General features: G+C 39.8%; 1 pseudogene; it reads right to left on the minus strand.

Moving 5' to 3' along the window:
• Nucleotides 1-21,177: 21,177 nt before the first annotated feature.
• Nucleotides 21,178-21,296, minus strand: LOC120617456 (uncharacterized; annotated as a pseudogene).
• Nucleotides 21,297-22,239: the final 943 nt, after the last annotated feature.

Below are 22,239 nucleotides of genomic sequence, written 5' to 3' on the forward strand. Positions count from 1 at the left end.
TAAAGTAAAAAGTAAAAGATATACAAGGATAAAATGATAATCCAAAATCATGGAAAAAGACTTTTTTCTCAACTCTCAGAAATCACCAAATCAAGTAGTTGTAGACCAAGTACAGATAAAGGCGATCTGAATAACATATCTACTATAATTTTAAAGTGTGATTTAATTGACAAGATGTTAATAAAAGAGACTGCTCGTTATTTTTAGTCACACACGAAACATTCAAAAAAGTAACTCATGTATTAGGTCACAAAGAAAATCTCAACAAATCCCATAAGAAAGAAAATTAGATAGGTTACCTTCTAGGCCAAAATGCAATAAATTAGAAATTAATAACAAAGAAAAAGCCCCCCAAATTCTATGCATCTGAAAATGTTAAATACCTTTTAAATGATTTTTAGGTTATCAAGGAAAAATCAATATTACTATTTAGAAATAAATGAACAAGAGAGGCCATATATCAAAAACCAGAGGTATATATCTAACTCAGAAAAATTTATAGTCTTAAATAAAGTGCTTAGAAAATAGAAAAAAGCTGAAAGCAAAGTAACTAAGTTTTTTGACTCAAGACATTAGAAAAAGAAAACAATAAACAGTGAAATTTGAGAAAGATACTAATAAAAATAAAATGCAAAAATTAATGAACTAGAAAATACCTCAATAGTGTAGATTAATAAAACAAAAAAAGCTGGTTCTTTGAAAACACCGATAAGCTAGACTAGCCTATGGCAAAACTGAGAGATGAGGGGTAGGGTGGGAAAGAGTGACAGAAAATATATAACATTAAGAATGAGAAAAGAGACATAATAGACAAAGCATATTTTAAATTAAAGAGAAAATACATGCTAATTTATATTAAAGTATTTGAAAATCTAGATGAATTGGATAATTTTCAGGAAAACAAATCACAATAATTGGCTCAAAAGAAGAAAATCATGAAAGACCAATAATCATAGATGAAATTGATACAATAATTAAAGCTCTATTCCCCCCTAAAGTGCATCAAGGTGAGAAAGTTTACAATCTTGAATGTTCTACCACGCATTTGGGAAATCCAGAATTCCATATAATACACTATTCCAGGACATAGAAGAAGATAGAAACTACCCAGTTCATTTTACGTGGCTAGCATAACCCATTTCCAAAACTGGAAAGAGAAAACACGGACTAAAGGAAAACACCATAAGCCAAAATCACTTATGAGCAAAGAAAAAAAAAATCCTAGAGTATTATAAAATCAAAACCAGTAATACATTATGAGCAGAAATATAAGAATGGTTTAACATTAAAATGCTATCCATGTTTCTGACTAGATTGAAATCATCTCAACAGATAATCTAAATTGATGCTGAAATTTAATAAAATTTAGCACCTATTTCTGCCCTAAAAAAACCCAAAATTTGATGTTTTCAACTAGGGTCCTATAGCACATGTCATAGTTCATGGTAAATTATCAGAAACAATCTCATTCAGTGAGGATCAAGGCTAGTCTGGCCACAATCACCACTACTTTTCAATATAGTGCAGAGGGCTTTCTCACAGAGAAAGACAAGAGAAGAAAATAAAGTAACAAAACTCTGGACAATGACAAAACTGTTAGTTCTTGAGTCAATATAACCACCTACCTAGAAAATCTACAGAAACGAAAAGGCTATTATAATCAAATAGGAATTCATCAAGGTAGCAGATACAAAATCAACATAAAAATTAATAACATTAATATAATATAGCATTTTATAACCTGATTCACAAAAGGAAAAAAAAAAAGCTAAAACCACTTAAGACAAACTTAATAAGAAATATCAGCAGGAGAAAAGTATAAAGCTTCAGGACATGACAGAAAATCTAAATAAATATAAAGACCATGATATTGCTAGGTGGATTAGGGCTTAAATAGCTGTTTTTAAAGTCCCATTTCATTAACACTAAGACCAGACTCAGCAAAAGTCAAAACCAAAAACTTGCCTTTTTGAGCAAAGTGTGCAGGGCTTTGCAGATTGAGGAATTCATTAGGAATGGGGAAAATTATAAAAATGTCTTTCCGGAAAGTTAAAATGAGGGTATGCATCAGGAAGAGAAGGGAACAGAAAGGTTGGGGGACATGGAAAATAAAACTTGCAGACTTGATAAAGTTTCTCACTGTGGGCCCTGACTAAGGTGAGACCCAGGAGTGGGAGAGGGGAGGGTCTCACTCTCCCCACACACCCCAAAAGCCTTGGTGGCCAAACAGATGGCACAAGACATTTTTAAACCACTTTTTAACACAGTTACATTTTTTGCCTGCTTGCTCTTTCTCCCTTTAGTCAAAAGTCCCACCAGCTGTCACTGTCTCAAAGAAAATGTCAAGGGCTTGTGACTGTCTGTACACCTCCTCAGCTCAGGTTGGAGGGGGGTGGAGGGAGACAGCCCCCTGGGGACCTCAGCCAGCTGTGGTCCTGGCTGCAGGATTGGTGAAAAGCTACAGGGTGGGACACAACAAAATGAACCCACGGCAGAAGTTCACAGCCAATCCTTCCCTTACAACAGCCTCTTCTAAGTACTAAATGCATATATTTCCCAAAGCACTTTCCCTCCTATTTCCTGTCTTCTCTCCACACAGCCCTGTGAGGTCAGCATTGTTATTCCCATTTCAGAGAGAGAGCAACGAGGAAGCCTGGCTGCCAGCTTTGCAATCTACAAGCTGTGTGACCTTAGAAAGATCCCTTTCCCTCTCTGGGCCTTAATTTCTCCATCTGCACAGTGAAATTCACCGAAGGTCCCCCAAAGGCCTCTCAGCTCTAAGGCTCTGGACCATTATCTAGTATCAGGAAGACAGCCCTGATCCTTCCCTCTGCATGGCAGTTCCTCCTGCCTCCCTGACTTCTTTCTGGCCCAGGAAGACACCAAGGAAACCAGAACCTGGAAACCGCTGGAAACTATCAAACTTGGTCCCGTTCTCTTAGCTTCCTTTTTCCTCTCCAAACACCAACCAGTAACCTCTTTAAATGGCAGGCAAATAGGGCAGTTGGTTTCTTGTGTAACTTAAAAAAAAAAAGATGAGTAATTTGCTGAAACTAACCCTTTCTCAATCTTTTAAAATCGCACATTTAAACTGACTTAAGAGAACTTTAAAGATGCATTTACATTTTCTTTCTTCATTGTTTAACTATATAATTGTTTTCACTCACAGTAATCTTCTCTCAGAGGCGTATGCTTGACTTAATAAATCCTTTTCCACATTTGAACTCATCCATTAGCAAATAAGGAGTTTGACACTCCATTACCCACAATAAATTTTACTGCCACTAAATCGCCGCATGCCACAGAGGAAAGGAAACACTAGGATGGCCTCCCCAAGCCAAACAGGGTTGGAGCTCAGCCCCAAGTCTGCCTCTGGGTTCCTTATTCCTGGATCCTCCTGGGAGTCAAGGTACTAATCTAGCCTACCGAGGGGGCTGACCCAGAGAGAGAAGTAGGGTGGGTAAATTCAGACCTGCTCTAAGGCAGGTCTCATTCCAGTGGGTTTCGGCCTAGGTCCAGGCAGTAGCTGCTTGTGGCTAGTACCCACTTTGGGGCCAAGGCAGGGAGCAGGCAAACAGAGCAGGGGTCAGACCTGCCCCTGGTCTTAGCACAAGGTCTCAACGGCCTTGACTCAGAAACCCAGTCCTCTTGCACATCACGTACGAGGCACAGCTGATAAAGAAAGGTCTAATGTGTTTACCGCTTTCCTCCGCCGTTGCCAGCTGGCTGCATTCTCAGGGGGCACTGAAGCTTAGCTTACAAGTTGATGACGCCGCTGCTCATTGCCAACGGGGTGGCTCCAGCATGAAGAAAAAGGACAGAATCATCGACAGGGGCACAAAGGGGCACCTCAGAGTCGGAGCTGAAAGAGGCCTCAAAAGCCATTGATTCTAGGAGTTCTCAAGCTTTACTGTGTGTCACCATCTGCTATATTAGGGCAGATGAAGAGAGAGAGAGAGAGAGAGAGAGAGAGAGAGAGAGAGACAGAGAAATGGCACGAGCACGCACTGTATAGAACCCAGGTATCCACCAGTCTGATGTGAGCTCTCTGTGCAGCTGAGACATGTATAGGTAAAAAACAAATACTGCTTAGCATGACCAGTGGCATCCGGGAGGTGCTCAATGCCTTGGAATGACAGTCACCTTGCAGGGGATGACCCTTCAGAAAATCGTGCACCTAAATACTGTCAGTGTTGCTGGTCTGGAAACCACACTTTAAGTAGCAAGAGTCCAGACCCTTCTCCAATGCCTCCTCCTGGACACTCATCAAACCATTACCGAGCACCCACTACGGGCCAGGGAGCAAGTCTGCATCAAGTGCTGGGGATATGAATCTGAAAGATGAGTGGTCCGTATCCGAAGGAGGCAGAGGCAGAGCTGATTCGAGGGCCCCCTCTTTCATAAATCCCCAGTAGCCCTCGGGGTCAGAGAGGTCTCCTTCCATCTAGACCTTTCTATAATCTACTTATTTTGCTCCTGCCTCACGCTCTGTACACAGTAGAACAGAAGCCCAGTTTACCACATTTCTTTTGATTACCAACCAGTCCTTAGTTTTTATAAGTCTATGTGACCTTCCATTCTTCTAAAGGAGTACAGGGCATAGCAAGTCATTGATTCTCTCCTGCCCAGTCCAGGGAGGCTTCAGGGAAGAGGTGGGTATTGAAAACTATTGGAAGGAAGCTGGCAGGATGGGGTAGCGGAAATGCATTTATACTTTCACACAAAACGATATCCCCCACATCCCTTATAAACCACCTCTACTCATCCAGCCACTAGCCCACAAGACACATTCTAGAAGCCCCCGAGGCTGATGCTTCATTTCCCAACTTGCCCCAGAGGTCTTTTCTCCATGCGAAAGCCAGAGAATCTACTCAAAATCCTCCCACAGGTTCTCATCTTACTCATAATAAGACCTTCTGGCCTGGCCACGTCCTTCCTCTCCATCCCTCTCTCCTACTGCCTCTCTCCTGGCTCACTCCCCTCCAGCCATACTCACCTCTGTGATTTTCCTTGGGCACAGCAAGTATCTTCTCCCTGAGGGTCTTTGCACCTTTAGTTCTCACCTCCTAGACGGCTATTCCCCCAAATATACCTATGGTTTGCTTTCTCACTTAACTCAGTTCTCTGCCTGATTGTGCCCTCTTTAGAAGTGTCTGAACACCTCATCTAAAATTGCACAACTCATTACTCTCTACACTTTCACTGTACTCTGCTTTTCTTCATAGCATCCAACACTTTGTGATAACGTATTGTACATGAAGATGTTTGCTTGCTTATTGTATGTCTCTCCTTCTAGAATGGGAGCTCCATGGGGGCAGGGACCTTGTCTGTTCTCTGAAGTTATCTAGGAGCACCCTGAAGCATGACTGGTATACGGCAAATGCTCGGCAAATATTTGTTAAATAGATGAATCCAGTAAATGAATAAATTGATGTTAACAACAACCCACCTCGCCACCTCACCCATATTAGGTACCAAACTTTTCTAGAACTGTCTATAGGCTCCATGCATCCTTCAAGAAGAGCTGAGTCCCCAAGACACCATTGAAAATGGCCTGACCCAATCTCAGGCCCCACCAGCAGCTGCTCTGGCAACCCTGTATAATCGCCAGCCTGGATCAGAGGCTTCAGGGAGCCAAACCAGGGGCCAGGAGGAGGCAACATCTTGTGTCCCTAGAGCAGAGGTCTTGGGACAAAGCCCTGGCACTGGAATCTGGACCAGAAGCATGATACAAACTGGATTCCCCATAATGCTCTGGGGTCTCCTTTTTGAGGATGGCTACCCTGAAGCAGTTTCCTACTTGGTATGAGTCCCTCACAATCTCCTGCTAAGAGACCCCATGTACCCTAAGAGTTTCCCTAAGTACAGGAAGTACATGGCCTTGCTTTGTCCCAGGCCCATCCCATTGAGAGCAGATGAATGACCCATCTTGACCACTCAGGCAATGTGGAGAAGACCCTCCCCCGTGGCCAGAGCCAGCCTTGGTCCCCTCTCCATTGAAGCCTACTATGCCATTCTCATCAATGAAAGATCAACTTCCACCACAGAACTTTAAAGTAAAAATTAAACATGTGCTAAATAATCTCTATCTCAATCCAGCTGTTAAGGTGTATATCTCATACTATAAGCATAGTTTATTTCACATATCATATAGAAACACAAGTCATATGACCCTGGACAACCAGCTAAGCCTTCATTTCTCATCTATAAAAAAAAAAAAAAAAAAAAAGCATTTCATCTAAGCATCTTCATCTACAAAATAGGAATCCATCTCACCAGGCTGCTCGGAAGATGCCCGGAGATCTGAGTTTGAGTCTTTAACCATTCTCTATTTGTGTAACAGGTTAGTTCAGCTTTTTCTACTTTGGTTTCCTCTGTTATAAAAATGACAATGTTAATTACAAATGTTACCACCAGCTTTAAACATCCATGAAATGTCAGCTGATCATTCAATGAATTTGATAAACCTGTCAAAGATTTTATTTCCTGTCTGATAAAATATATGGTATATTGTAAGCATCGTTTTAATTAGTAGACCATATTGCATAATTTATAATATGTATATTACATTTTGTTAAATACCTGTGTTCTAATAGATCTCAAAATTATATGACAATGTGCGCCTTCACATAATAAAAGCAATGATTCCCTTGAGTATGCACATCAAATACTTAATTTGATTTGAAGATAAATAAAGCATGGAGGTTGCCAATCTCTCATGGTTAGAGTGTTTTAAACACCAATTGCCTTGTAAAATGAGTTTTGGAACAATCACAGCAATCGGAGCTGACCAGAAGAGAGGAAGATGCCTTTTCTACAGTCTCATCTAACACCCTCATCAGTCTAGATGGGAGAACAGGGCCTGCATGGTTCACCAGCATAACCCACACCCAGCTATATCAAGAACGGACTTGCTTTGGTGGTAGATCGGCAGCCAATGAAAGAAGTTTTTAGAGTCAAAGCTCAACTGAAATGTGAGCAACATGGGAGCAGGGACTGAGTCTGTTTGCTTGCCGCATAGACCTTGGCACACAAATAATCAATGAATACTGGTGGAAAGGAGGAGAAGAAAGGAAGAGCAATAGGACATTACAAAGATCCCAGAAGGGCCCAAGCAGGAGGCAAGGTGACCTCTTGCTCGGGATATTGCTGACACAAGTCAGGCATCCAGTGAGGACCGGGCATCTTGAAGGTCTATATGAATCCTGAGAGTCTACCTACACCTGTAAGGATGGGTGGAAAAGGGGAACGGAGTGGAGACAAGACAGTCCCTCTTTTCATTTAGGTCCAAAGAGCCATGATATGGGATTGGCTGGTCCATATCCAGCTAAGTGCCTTTCTCCTCTGGAAGAGGGACTTTGGTTGGCAAATTTACATCTATCTGAGCTGCTCACGAAATGAATCATGGAGTTCAGCGTGGCGTGGGAGAAGCATGGGCTGTAAACTACAGGCAGGGTCATAAGAAGGATCAAAGCTTGGGTTCTGTATTCGTTTTCCAGGACTAATATAACAAAGCACCGAAAACCGGGTGGCTTAAACTAACAAAAATATACTCTCTCACATTTTCAGAGCCTAGAAGTCCAAAATTGATGTGCTGGCAGAGCCGTGTTCCCTCTGAAGGGTCTAGGGAAGAATCCTTTCCTGCCTCTTCTTAGCTTCTGGTGGTTGCCAGCAGTCCTTGGAGTTACCTGGATTGCAGCTGCGACACGCCCGTCTCTGCCTCTCTCTGTCTTTACACGGCCTTCTTCCCTGTGTCGATGTTTTTCTCTGTCCAAATTTCCCTCTTCTTAAAAGGACACCGGTCATGGGATTAGGACCCACCTTAATCCAGTATGACCGTATCTTAATTAACTAATTATATATGCAAAGACCCTATTTCCAAATAAGGTCACGTGCTGAGGATCCAGGAGGACATGAAGTCTTAGGGGACATTATTCATTCAACTCAGCACGGCCTCCAAGGACTCCAATGGGACACTCTCCATGGAGGAGCATGGCTGGACCTCACAGCCTAGGCTGTCCATTCCCGAAACGTCTGCCCTCCTGGTGCTCTCTCTGACCTCTTCTGCGAATACCGTGGTGGCCTCAGGGAAGAGCTGGGCCTCCTTTAACACACACATACACACTCCAGAGTTACAGATAGCCAGGCAATCTGATGGTTCCCTTCAGTTCAGAGGGAGGATCCTGCCTTGCTCCTGGCCATCTTCACAGGACAGAGACTTCCCAGAGTGACCACGAGGGTGTGGATATGATTGAAGTCACATGAATCTAAGAGAAGGAGACCACTGAGGTCAGCACCCCTGCTTCCCACCTCCCTGGATATTCTAGCCACTCCTGCAAGGGAGTCCTGGCCCCTCCCCACAGGGGCATAGCTTGTTCTTGCCTGTCTCCGAGGACAATCCAGTAACTTCAGACATTCTGTGTGTGTGTGTGTGTGTGCGTGTGTGTGTGTGTGTGTGTGTGTGTGTGTATTAGAAGATAAGGCGTCACTTCACACCTCCTGTGGGGCTGGGTGTCAAGGAACAGAGCACTCCGCTGGCTGCTTAAGCCTGAGATGGCAGAGTGGGTAGCACTGGAAGAAGAGAATGAGGGCAGAGTGGGTAGCACTGGAAGAAGAGAACTTCTCCCTCCCTCTGGTGATCAGCAGAAAGCTGTTCTTCTGGTTTCACGTGAGGTCTCTGAATTGCCTCTTCACTGAGGGATGAACATACCTCAAAAAGGCAGCAAATATAAAATAATGGTTCTGACAAAACTCAGCCTATCAAAGGGGCCATAAAAGAAAGTGGAGTTAATGGTTAATGGTTATACTGCTGAGAATCTAGGGAACAGCTCTCAAGACCAATGTATGTAATACTAAGAACCCTATCCCCTCACACATTATTCCCCTCGCCTCCCCCCCCCCCCCTGCCCTGCCCCAGGTACTTACCAGGAGCTGGTCACATTGCCTATCCCAACAAACTGTCAAGAATCACTCTCCCTACTTTACAGATGGGGACATGGATCCTTGGAGATAGCAGTATGAACTATCAGGAAATGGCTCCTTCAAAGGCATCCAAACAGCCCCTTCAGTTTATAGATGAGGAAAATGAGATCTAGAAACAGTGACACATGGGGCCAAGGTCACACAGCTGGTAAGATGCCCAGCCAGAATTCAAACCCAAGTTTGGCTGGAAGTCCACTGCCCTTTCCACGACACTGCATGATAATGTGGTTTGTGGCTTGCTCCAGTTCCCACGGTTGGGCGGGGTACTGTTGTGGAGACGTCAACCAGGGTCTTCCAACTCTGGTCCAGCCTCCTTCTCACTACCTTCCTCTGAGCCTCAAAAGGAACTTTCACCCAGTCCCCAGCTCTGTCTTCCCTTCTCGCTTCACCCTCATAGATGGTCACTCTAGGACTCTCTCCAAGGGGCTGGGAGGTGGCGGGTCCACGTGGGATGGGAGGTTCCATGACTAAGCACCATGCACTGGAAGGACAAGTCTTGGTCTTTACTACATGACCAGGCTGTGTCCTCAAACTGGGCCAGCACATATGTTATTTTGCACCATTTCCAAGACTGAATAGAAGAGAAAAAGTGGGACACTTTGAAACTGGCTTTCCTCTGTGCCAACAAAGTGTCATATTTTAAATTTATCTGTATGATACAAATGAGAAGGAGATAAACGCTGTGTTCCAGCCAGAGTCTATTAGCGAGTATCAACTGCGACATGGAAAGATTGTACAATCTGACCATGTAAGGAAAGTAAAGAGATGCACTCAACTCTTAAATTCCTCTGCCTGGGATTTCTGAATTATGACGCAAGACAAAAATCCACACAGTAGATTGTACATCTATACCCAGCTGCCTATAATTTGTTAAAATTACATACGAATTCTAGCTGGGTAAACTTGGGTATCTCCCTCAACTTCTTTAAGCCTATTTTCTTATCTGTAAAATTGAGAAAATATTCTCACACAATTTGTGTGTGAGAATTAAATTTAAAAAATGAATGAGAAATTGCAACTGTTCCACAAATGTTATTTATTATGCATAACACATCACATACACACAAAATAATTATGTACCTAAGTAATCTGGATGCATGTTGTAAATGTGTAATTCAAAATAAAAACTGTATTTCCATTTCACATCCCTGATGTAACTAATTCCCTGAGATCTAATAGATTGAAGGAAGTAATGTTTAAACCTTTATTCTTTTGTTGTTTAAATAAATTTTTGTTAAAATACAGCATGCCATAGAAAAAATACTTGATGAATTTTCCCAAAGGGAACACACTCATACTACCAGTGAATTAGAGTAATATTAGGCCTTCAGAAGCCCCCATCATACTCACTCCCACTCACTACCACCATCTCTTCCAAAAGTAGCCTTCTATTATTATAGACCAAATTTGACTGTGTTTGAACTCTGATCAATAGGATCTATACATAGTATGTAATATTTTAGGTCTGGCTTCTTTTGACATCGTGTTGGCGGAATTCATTCACTGTTCTGTGTAGTAGCAGCTTATTCATTTTTATGGTTGTACAGTATTCCTTTATATGAAAACACTGTAATTTACTTATCCATTCTACTATTGATGGGTATGTGAGCTGTTCTCAGTTTGGAGCTAATACAAATAAAGGTTTACATGCCTATAGAGTTCCATTGAATATATAATTAGGAGAGAAATGCCAAGTCTCAGAGTTGTGAATGTTCAGCTTTATCAGATATTGGCAAGCCATTTTCAAAAGCGACGCTTCTAATTCATAGTCAGATCAGAAGTGTGTGAAAGTTCCAGCTGCACTGCATCCTCACCAGCACTTGATTTTGTGAGTCTTTTTTATTTCACTCATGTCGATGGGTGTGGAATCGTATCTCATTGTGTTTTTAATTGCCCTTTCCTGATGGCTAATGAGGCTGAGCACCCGGTCATGTGTTTATTAACCATTTCGGTACCCTGTCTTGGGATGTGCCTAGTCAAGCCTTTTGCACATTTTTATATTGTGTCACATGTCTGTTTTTTAATTTGGTGAGAGTTCTTTATATATTCTGGATATTATGTTATAAAGTCTTCTCCCTCTCTGCCTTGACTCTTCACTCTTCTCATTCTTCGTCTTTTAAAAAATGGGAAATCAGAAATGGGAAGGCGACTTGACTAAGATTTCCCAAATTGGTGATATAACACAGGGAAAAAAAGCTCATATGACCCAGATCCACGGACGGATACAGCTCTAAGTAATAAGAAATGACTTTTAAGTAAAACTTGGGAGAATCAGTGGTAATCAAATTATAATATTTTTTCAGAAAGCAATAACAAAATGTAAAATCATATCATACCAAAGCGAAATGCACATACAAAGAGAAGTAAGCCAGCTATTGGGACAATTATCTAAATCACGAAAGCCAAATGCTATCATTATTTCAGTTCATTTTTTAATACTTAAATATATTTTAATTCATTTTTCCATCTTTCTATTCTGAAAAATGTCAAATCTACAAAAAAATGAAAGAACAGTATATATACATATATATATATGTGAACACATGTATATACCTTTCACCTATTAAATACTCACTTACTGCTAACATTTTCCCACTTTCGCTTTATATATGTGTGTGGGTATACAAAATATATATTTTTTGTTTGTTTAGTCAAGCCACTTTAAAATAAGTGGCAGTTATCATGACACTTTATTCTCTAATATTTAAGTGTATTTCTACTAAGAATGAGGGCATTCTCCCATATACTAATAATACCATTATTATACATAAAAATTTTAATATTGATACTATTATATAACATTAAGTCCATATTCAAATTTCCTCAATTTTTCCAATGATACTTTTAGGCTTTTCTTTCAAAACACAGGATCATACACTGAATTTAGTTTCCACATCTATTTCATCTCTTTTGTCTAAAACAATAGCCTTTTTTTTTTAATCTTTTGAAGAATCCAGGGATGCTGTCCCATAAAATGTCCCATGTTTTGAATTGGTCTGATTGTTTCCTCATGATTAGATTGGTTTAAACAGTTTCGCTAAGAGTACCCCATGATACTTTTACATAGGTCCTCAGTGTTTTCCAAACATTGGGGTGCAGAGCACTGGTAGTATGTGGGGTTGTTTTAGGAGCACCAAGATTTGGGGTAGTACCACGAATAAGTCCTTTCATTTTTTTTTTTTTTTGGTAGCATGATGGCTTTCTTTTCTGTATATCTTTTTTTTTTCTTAATATATAATTTGTAACCATAATTTACCTATTTAAAATATTAAATTCAGTAGTTTTTAGTATATTCACACTCATTCAGCCATAACCACAATCAATTTTAGAACATTTTCATAACCGCCAAAAGAAACCCCATACGCTCTAGCCGTCACCTTCTAATTCCCCACCATCACTTTAACTTCCCCCTCCCCCACCTCAGTTCTAGGTGGCCACGAATCTAATTTCTGTCTCTATACATTTGCTTATTCAGGATATTTTATATAAATGGACCATACCATACGTAGTCTTTTGTGACTGGCTTCTTTCACGTAGCATGTTTTCGAGGATCACCTATGTTGTAGGGATGTGTCAGTACTTTATATCCTTTTATTGTTGAATAATATTACATTGTATGGAGGTACCACATTTTCTTTATCATTCATCAGTTGGTGGACATTTAGGTTTTTGTCACTTTTTGGCAATTATGATTAATACTTCTATGAACATTTGCATACAAGTTTTTTGGGTGGATGTATGTTTTTAATTTTCTTGGATATATACTGAGGCATAATATTAGGTCATGTAGTAACTCTGTGTTTAATCTTCAGAGAAGCTGCCAGACTATTTTCCAAAGTGGCTGAACCATTTTATATTCCCATCAGTACTATATGAGGATTCCAATTTCTCCACATCGTCGCCAACACTTGTTATTATCTGTCTTTTCTATAATAACCATCCTAGTTAATGTGAGGTAGTATCTCATTGTGGTTCTCATTTGCATTTCCCTGATATCTAATGATGTTGAGTAGCATTTTATGTGCTTATTGGACATTTGTATATCTTCTTTAGAGAAAAATCTATTCAGATCCTTTACCCATATTTTATCTTAATATTGGGATAAGGATTTTTAAAATAACAAATTACCACTGTATTTTAAGCGTCGCAAATAATTCTTCTGAGTTTGTTATTTCTTTATTTTTCCCCATGCAGAGTTTTTATGAGTTTTTAATAAAATTTAACATATCAATCTTTTTTTAATCAATTTTTTCTTGTATGGCTTCTAGACTTCTAGTCAGAGTTAGAAAGGCCGCTTCTCTCCAATGTTACGAAAGAATTCTTCTATGTTTTCTTTGTGTTCATTTATAATTTCACATTTTAAATCTTTTTTTATTTTTCATTTTTAATTACAGTTGACATTCAATATTATTTTACATTGGTTTCAGGTGCACAGCATAGTGGTTAGACATTTATATAATTTATGAAGCAATCTCCCTGATTAGTCTAGCCTCTACCTGGCACTATATGCAATTATTACAATATTATAGACTATATTCCCTATGTTGTACATTACATTCCCGTGACTACTTCGTAATTGCTAATTTTTACTTCTTAATCCCTTCACCTTTTCCACCCAATCTTCAATCCCCTTCTCATCAGTTTGCTCTCTGTATCTATAAATCTGTTTTGGTTTTATCTGTTCATTTATTTTGTTCTTCAGATTCCACATATAAGTGAAATCATATGATATTTGTCACAATAGCCAATATATGAAAGCAACCTAAGTGCCCATCAATAGACAATTGGATAAAGAAGTTGTAGTAATATTTACAATGGGATATTATTCAGCCATAAAAAAATAAAATCTTACCACTTGCAATGACATGGATGGACCTAGACAGTATTATGCTAAGTGAAATAGGTCAGAATTTAAACCTTTGATACCTTTGAAATTTTTCCAAATGGCTATCCAATTATTTCAACATCATTTACTGAATTGTCCATCTTTTCCCCTATAATTGGAGATATTTTATTTATTATATTCTGAATTGCCACAGTATTTTATCTATTTCTATATTTTATCCTTTGTTTAATGGGTATGTTTCATTCACCACAACTACCATGCTTAGTTATTGAGGCCTTATAGCATATTTTTATATCTGGGATGGATAATCATTTCTCCTTATAAGTATTTTTCCCCCATTCTAGTTTATTTTATCAAGTGAAATTTAGAAGAAGCTCATCCTATTAAAAACAAAACTCTGTATATCTTATTATAATCATTTTAAAAGTATAAATTATGGAGAATTGACATTTTATTATGATAAATTTTCCTATCCAAGAACATAGCAAGTTATTCCATTTATTCAAGTCTTCTTTGCTATTCTTCAGGATTTAAAACTTTTTTTCTTATGTGAATTGAACATTTTTTAGTACGTTTATTCCTTGGTAGCATATCTTTATATGTGTGTGGCCTCCGTAGTGGGGTATCTTCTAACTGGCTGTTACTTGCATACATGAAAATGTTGATGTGTATATATTAGTTTACTTTCAAATGTTTGGTCTTATTTCTATCATATTATTTGTACTATGTTGCTGTTTAATAGTTCTATTTTTTAAATCTTTCATTACATAGTCTACAGTTTTGTGTGTGTGCAGTTATTCAGATATTTAGGAAGGTTTGTATGTTCTAATAGTTGTCTCAATAAGTATAGCATTATTCTAATGCCTTTAGCTCTCTATTTCCTTAGTTGGTTCCTGACCACAAGCAATAATGGAATAATTATATTTTCTCTTCCTTTCCCCTGTCATATTTCTTAGTTTTCTGACATAGCTCAGAGATGAGGCCACCACTGATAATCAATAAACACTGACCAACTGTTACTCTTTTCTAAAAACAAAACACAATAAAACACACGCATATGCAATGTCAAGAAAAAGTCTTCATTCTTTTCCCTCTTTTGGATATCCCAAGCTCATTTATCTAGAATCAGCCACCAGTCCTGTTTGAAAACATTCTCCCTGGACCTAAAGACAGTAACCCTAACACCTTAGAGAGGTTGTGTAAGTGTAGGAGCACTTATCACATCCATATTCTCCTCTCAGGTCCAGCTCCTGATTTCTCTATTGCCCAGGCTTTGGATGTGGCATAAAACCAGTGATCCATGGAAGAAACCAGGACTGGAACTCTACTAAGAAGCTGCTCTAGGGGTCTGGCCCTCATCAAATGCAAAGGTTGTAAGATCCATGGGACTAGAGATATGAGTCACGAAACAGAAGTAAATTTTAGAGACACACCTGATTATCAGAATGAGTCCAAAGGTCTCCATGGCCTAATGTACCTGCTATACCTACAGATAGGGTAAACATGTCTGCTTTATGCATGTTGAGCCAAAGTATTTCAGTCTGAATAACAAATTATGGAGTCACCCTACCTATAGACCACACACATGTGATTAATAAAGGTGCCAGGTAGCGCTGGCCTTCATTATCATAACTGGAAAGCATACACCTTGATCTGTCATTGAGTAGCTGCCTTTCTCACTGAACCTCAATTTCCTCATCTATAAAATAAAGACGAAAAGGGTATGAGTTCATTGATCTCAAAAGTCTCTTTTGTTGGTATATCAGATTTGTATTTTTATATAGTTTCATCATTTTTCATTATGATCAAAATATTTGGGTCAAGGTTATTTTAAGAGTCTGAATCAAAATGGACAGAAAAGTGCTAAGTTGTATGATGCTGAGCAACTGACAAGCACCATTATTATTTCAGGAGACTTCCTGGCACTTTCTTTCACAGAAAAAAAAAAAGAAAGAAAATTAAATAGTTCTGTTTATTTTTAGAGTTGGGTTCATGGAAAGGTCTTTTTCCATCAACCCAGGGACATGTACAAGGTATGTGGTGTCCCCAAGGACAGTAAGACCTGCTTGACAGGAATCAGGATTCCAGGGGAATAACTTATGTGCTCACAGTAATCTCTAGCACACACAGAAGAGTTTTAGGGGAAAGCCAATATGTGGGAGGCTCTGAGGGCTTTAATTAAAAGGTCAATCGATTTTTTCTAAGGTAATTTTTACAGTGTGCATTAAAAGAATTCAAGTATTCTCTTCCTTTGAATGGAGTTCAAACCTACTGAAGCACACAGTTCTGTGTCTAAGGAACAACAAGTAACAAAAGGCATTCATTAGACAAAGGTAACTAAACCTGACAGATATCTCAGTCCACCCATACTCTCTCAACCTCTCTAGAATCTATCTCTAAAAAGGAAAAGTAATGGGAGACTCCAAAGCTCTGAGTCTCATCTCTAGACTCAGAGCTTTGGAGTCTCCCATTACTTTGGGAATTTTTCCAAGTATCTCAAGTATATACATCCCTTCTCTTTCCCTTACCTAGAATGAGTTGTTCATTTGCCTTATTCCTCTCTAAACTCCACCCCTGTAGACCAGGTCAGTGAACTCCTCCGTAAAGGGCCAGGTAGTAAACATTTTAGGCTTTGCAGGACATATGATATCTGTTGCAACTATTCAACTCTGCAGTTGCAGCACAAGAACTGCCATACATAATACATAAAAAATGGGCATGGCTATGTTCTTATAGATTCGTATTTACGAACACTGAAACTTGAATTTGAATTTCATATAATTATTACAGCTCATGAAATATTATTCTTTTGATTTTCTTTCAACAATTTGAAAATATAAAAACCATTCTTAGATAGTAGGTTGTACAAAAAGAGGCAGTGGGTCAAATTTGGCCCATGGGCCATAGTTTGCCAACCCCTTCTCTGTATCATGAAGAACCTGAGAAAAAGGACTGAATCATAATCCTCTATCTCCTAAGGCTTGCTTCAGTGTCTGATACCTAGGAGATATCCAAAATTATGAAGGAAGGAGCGAGAGATGGAGACCATAGGAAGGACAGGAGATGCAGCCATCACACACAACAAAATAAGCCCTTGGCTCTACCCTCCGGGAGTGTTGAAAGGGAGAAAATGCAGAAGTTTAATAGCATCACTTTTCAGTCAGAAAGATCTGGATTTGAATTCCAGCTCCACTATTTCCTGGCTTGGCCCTGGGCAAGTAACTGAACATCAGGGCACATTTGTTTGCAAGTAACAGAAAACACAACCAATGGTGGCTTAAATATGGCAGATATTTGTTGTCTCACTTATCAAGAAATGTGGATGTAGTGATTCCGAGGCTGGTTCAGTGACTCAGCGATGTCACTGAGGGCACATGCGCTTTCTGTCTCCTGCTCTGACATCTGAGGCTTTTCATCTTCATGTGTGTCATCTATGGTTGCAAATGGCTGCCCCAGCTTTGAGCATCAAATCCAGCATGTTCAAGCCACAAGGAAGGAGTTAGAGGAAGTGCCAGCTCAGTCTCTTCTGACACTGCTTTCTTCTGCCAGGAAGCCAGTGTCTTACCAGAACTCTCTAAGCAGATGTCATTTACATTCTCATTGTCAAGACCTGGGTTATATGGCCACCTCTGTTGCGAGAGAGGCCATTCTTTACTGTAGGAAACAAAGGAAAATGGAGTTGGGAGTGGCTTGGGGAGACCCTTTACAGGGTCTATCTCAAAAATTGTTGTGAGGACAAGTAAGGTAATGTGTGAAAAGCATTGGCACACAAGTACTATTGCAGCTACTATTATCAGTAGAACTAGCATAGATATTTTGAAAATCCTGAAATATAATCCTTATACTGTCAGTATGAAACTGTTACTTCTCAGATGAAGTTAAAAAGGCTTGTACTCTTATTTCGCAATACCCATAATTACATACATTTAAAGCAAATGAAGATTGAAATGGAATAGTGTGTGCATAATATCAGGCTATTAATTTTTTATCCTGTTCCAAATGTACATGGAGCTATATATACACACATATATGCATTAAGAATAAGTGAGAAAAGCCTGGTGACACTAGATATATTCCACATCCTGCACGTTAAATTATATAACTCAGATGCTTTCCTCAGGCTTAAAACCTGAGTCATCCATCCCTCTCTCTTTGCCTTTCCTGCTTAGTCAATACGTTCTGTGGATTTTGCACTGCAATGTATCTCATATTTGTTCTCTATTTTCCAGGACCCAAGCACAACCTTTGTTGCCTCTTGTTCAGACAGAGATAATAGACATCTAAGTATTTTCCTGTCTCTGGTTGTTCTACTCCACCAAAGCAATCTATTCTCAATTTCTTGCAAGTTTTCTTCCCGAAGCAAAGCTTGACCATGCCATTTTCTTGCTCAAAAACTTTCAATGGTTCCCCAATAGCCACAAAGTTCAAACTCCTCATGTTATTCAAAGTGTTTCTTACCTGTCCCCAACCTCCCTTTCTCACCTTCTCTTCTCCCCATTTACAGTCCAGCTCACTTAGAAATTGCACTCTTTTCTCTGAACGACCCCTTCTCTACATACACTTTATGCATCCGTCTTAGCTCACACTGATCCATCTCTGCTCTTCTAGATCCTATTTTAAGTTACACTGAAACTCTGCTTGTGGAAGACTACAGGGAGCTCAGAATTTTATGGACCATAATTTGTGCAACTATCTGATTAAATCAATAATAAAACGGTCAATAGTTGCCGCTGATGTTTTCTTAGTCCTGGGATATTTAAAAGTGCTGACAACTGACAATTTAAAATTGAAATGTCCCATCAAGTGAGCTGGGAAGGAGATAGCTGATTCAAGCCAGCAGGCTCAGCATCTGGACTGCACGTGGCAGGGGCCCAGTTGGGGCTCAACTTATTTCTCCTCTATACCCTTTATTGAGACATCAGAAGGGTTTTCATGTGGCAGAGGGGTGATATACTCTGTGCAGCTCCAAAGAAGGAAGGGAGCCATTGCATCTGGAGCCAGATGCTCAGCTGGATATGCCATTTTGTTGCCCAGTTAACTCTCCCGATAGCTCTGTGAGATAGGCATTCTCATTATCTCATTTTTTATAAGAGATGAGAGATCCAGAGGTGAGTAAATTCTTAATGTCACAATGTTGGAATTTAAAACCAAGTCTGTCTGATTCCAAAATCCCACAGTTTTTGCAGTTATCCAGGATCACACAGCAGGTAAGTGACTAAATTTGGATCAGCTCCCGTCAGGGATGCTACAGAATACATTTGTACAGGGGACGAAAAGCTGGGCCAGATGAACTCTGGAAATCTCTCCCAGTGAGGAGATTCTAAGAGCCCATGTTTGGTATAAACAATCAAAAGAGGACCCCTCCTCACTCTGGCTGTTGGAGGACTTCTCTTCATTTGGATCTGGAAATAAAACTCAAGCAGGGGAGCTCAGCGACCATTCTTTATATGACTTCAATTTTTATTTTTTTCATCATCAACTCCACTCCCATATTTCAGCAATGCCACCCTTGAAATTTTCCCCATGATGTATTATTATCTGCTATTGTGTCATGTTTATATGACTGGTCCTTAAAGCCAGACCACGAAAACTACATGGTAGTGGTCAGTTCTTTTCCTCTTACTATGAACATGTATAACTCAGCTTTTCCTGCATAATAGACTAACTACCACATAACTTAGTAGATTAGAGGTTGGCTAGAATTTGGCTGATTTATCTGGGCTTAACCAGGCTTGACTCCAAGCCATGGGTTAGATCTGGGTATGCTTCAAATAGTACTCACTCTTCTGGGACCAGCCTCCAGGCACGTGTTCGGACGGTGGTGGAAGAAGCACAGCAGGGTAAACCCGGTCACACATTTCAAGGTTATTCTCGAATCGCTCTCTCTAATACCCAACAGCCAAAAAGTTACATAGGCAGTACCAAAGTCAAAAAATGGGGAATTTCAGTGTCCATTTTGAGGTCATGGCAAAGGTATGGATGGATGTCTGCTATAGAGGAGTTAAAACTTGGGACCAATAACGCACACCACCATACCATTCAAACAATTAAGCATTCATTTCCTACTATCCACTGAGTTGTATTTTCATCACTAACAACATAACAAAATTGGAACCGCCATACACCAAACACAGAGCTAGGCACTTGGATTAGTGAAATATTCAAGTCATATCCCTAATCCCTATAAGGTCAAAGTCAAGTGGAGAAGAAAAAGAAGAAAAGCTAAAATTCAATGAATACTTACTATGTATTAGGTACTGTGCCAAGTAAGCTCTCTGACATAATTGCACATAGACCTCCTAACAACCTTATGATAGGTCTTCTGAACAGCCACAGTTTGCAGATTATAAGACCAAGGCCCAAAGAAGTTAATGTAATTCGTCAAAAGCCACACAGCTAGAAAGTTGAAGAGCTTGGCTTCAAATCTAGATACAACTCCCAACCATGCCCAGACAATTATAATACAGTAATAAGTAGCACATTAAAGAAGAATCCGCCAAATTCTGTGGGAACATGGGGGAGGGAACAGAGATCAGGTGAGCCTTCACACAGAAAGTAACAAATGAGCTGGGTCTTGAACCATAAGTAAAAATCCACCAAAAGTTTGGATTGGTGGCAAAAGCATGTGCACTGTCCTGATGAGAGAACAAGGAACTTTCTAGAAGAGTCAAGGGTTGAGTGTCATTGGATTTTAGAGAATGTGGTAGGAAGTGATGAGAAATGAAAGGGAAGGAGGGGGCTGTGGCAGGTGATGGAGAAGCGAGCCCTGTATACCAGACAAGGAGCCCTGACTTTGCTTTCCTCTCATTTCCTTCTATGGCTGCTTCTTTGCAATCAAAGCTACAAATGCTTGTGGGCAGTTTCTTAATTATTTAACACATTTGCAGTCAATTTTCCAGACCTGACGAGAGTGCCATCAGGGCTCTAAGAGTGGTCTAGAAGCTGAGTCTCACCTTATCCAGCAGCCTCGGTTCTCAGGGAGTTTAACATCCAATGGTTCTCTCATCACCTGGCCCTGTAATTCACCAGTCTGATTTATTATACTTGGCTGAGGGCCTAGGACTTAGTTTAGAAAAAGTTTCCAGCTGTATACTTTGCAACTCTACGGTATATCTCTACGCAGTTTATTTTATGTACGACAACAGAAATTCAAACATCTTCTCTCCTACTTCTTTTTGTGAGTGTTTTGGTGTGTCACTGACAAAAGTTTGAGTTCCCGGAAATTTATTTTATTTTATTTTATTTTATTTTTATTTTATTTATTTTATTTAGGCGAGGTAACCCTTGGTTGACCTCACAGATTGCAAGGACCTTGTCAGCTTACAATCCCTCATTTTTTTACTTTTTTATGCCTACAGCACCTGGTTTTCCTGGGTGGTCTCCCATCCAAGTACTAACCAGGCCCAACCCTGCTTAGCTACCAAGATCAGATGGGATTGGGCTTGTTCAGGGTATCATGACCATAGACGAGTTCCCAGAAATTTAATTGTTAAAAAATATCTGGACTTCAGACAATTTCTGAAGCTAGTAGGTTAATCCAAAAAAATATTTATTGTATACCTACTATGTGTAAGATAATGGTCTAGAGTAGGGGTGGGCAAACTATAGCCCTTTGGTTTTTGTAAATAACGTTTTATTTGAAACACAACCACACTCATTCACTTATGTATTGTCTATGGTGGCTTTCAAGCCAAAATGCCAGTGTAGGATACTTGCAAAGAGATCACACAGCCTGCAAAGCCTGAAATATTTACTATCCGTCCCTGGTCTGGACACTGGGCATTTGGCTACAGGTTATCTAAAGATCTTACTGGTTCTCATGGTATTTACTACAAACATTGGTGACTCCTAAATTTATAGCTTTATTCAGACCACTCTCCCAAGTTCCAGAGAGGTATTTGTAACACTTTTTAGACATCACCACCTACTATCCCAATATTCTACTGGCGGCATAAACCCAGCCTCCCCATATGAGCCTCTTTCTAATGGCATCACCACCCACAGATCCTGTGTCTCAGTCACCTGGGAGCCGCCCCTGGATCCTCTTTTTCCCTCAGTTGCACGTGTAACCACCAGGATTCCTCCTCTATATCTACAAATCTGGCCCCTTTATTCTACCCTCACCACCATAGCTCCCTTTGTCTCCCGCCTGGAACAAAGCAGGCTTCCCCTTTCCTTCCCCAAGCTCTCCTCACTGCACAAGCCTGAGGATCAAAGTGGAAGCACAAAAGAGGCACATGATACACAGCTTTTCATTTGACTTGGGAGAATAACTCTTATGGCTCAAAAATAATTATAGTCAACATTCACAGAGCATAGACTACATTCTTGGTACAGTTCTTGGTAATTTAATGCCTTTGATTCTAATAAACATCCTATGAGGTAGACACTCCTACTACCATATCCCCATT

This window comes from Pteropus medius, unplaced genomic scaffold (assembly GCF_902729225.1).
Source record: "Pteropus medius unplaced genomic scaffold, Ma_sr-lr_union100, whole genome shotgun sequence".
NCBI classification, from domain to species: Eukaryota; Metazoa; Chordata; class Mammalia; order Chiroptera; family Pteropodidae; genus Pteropus; species Pteropus medius.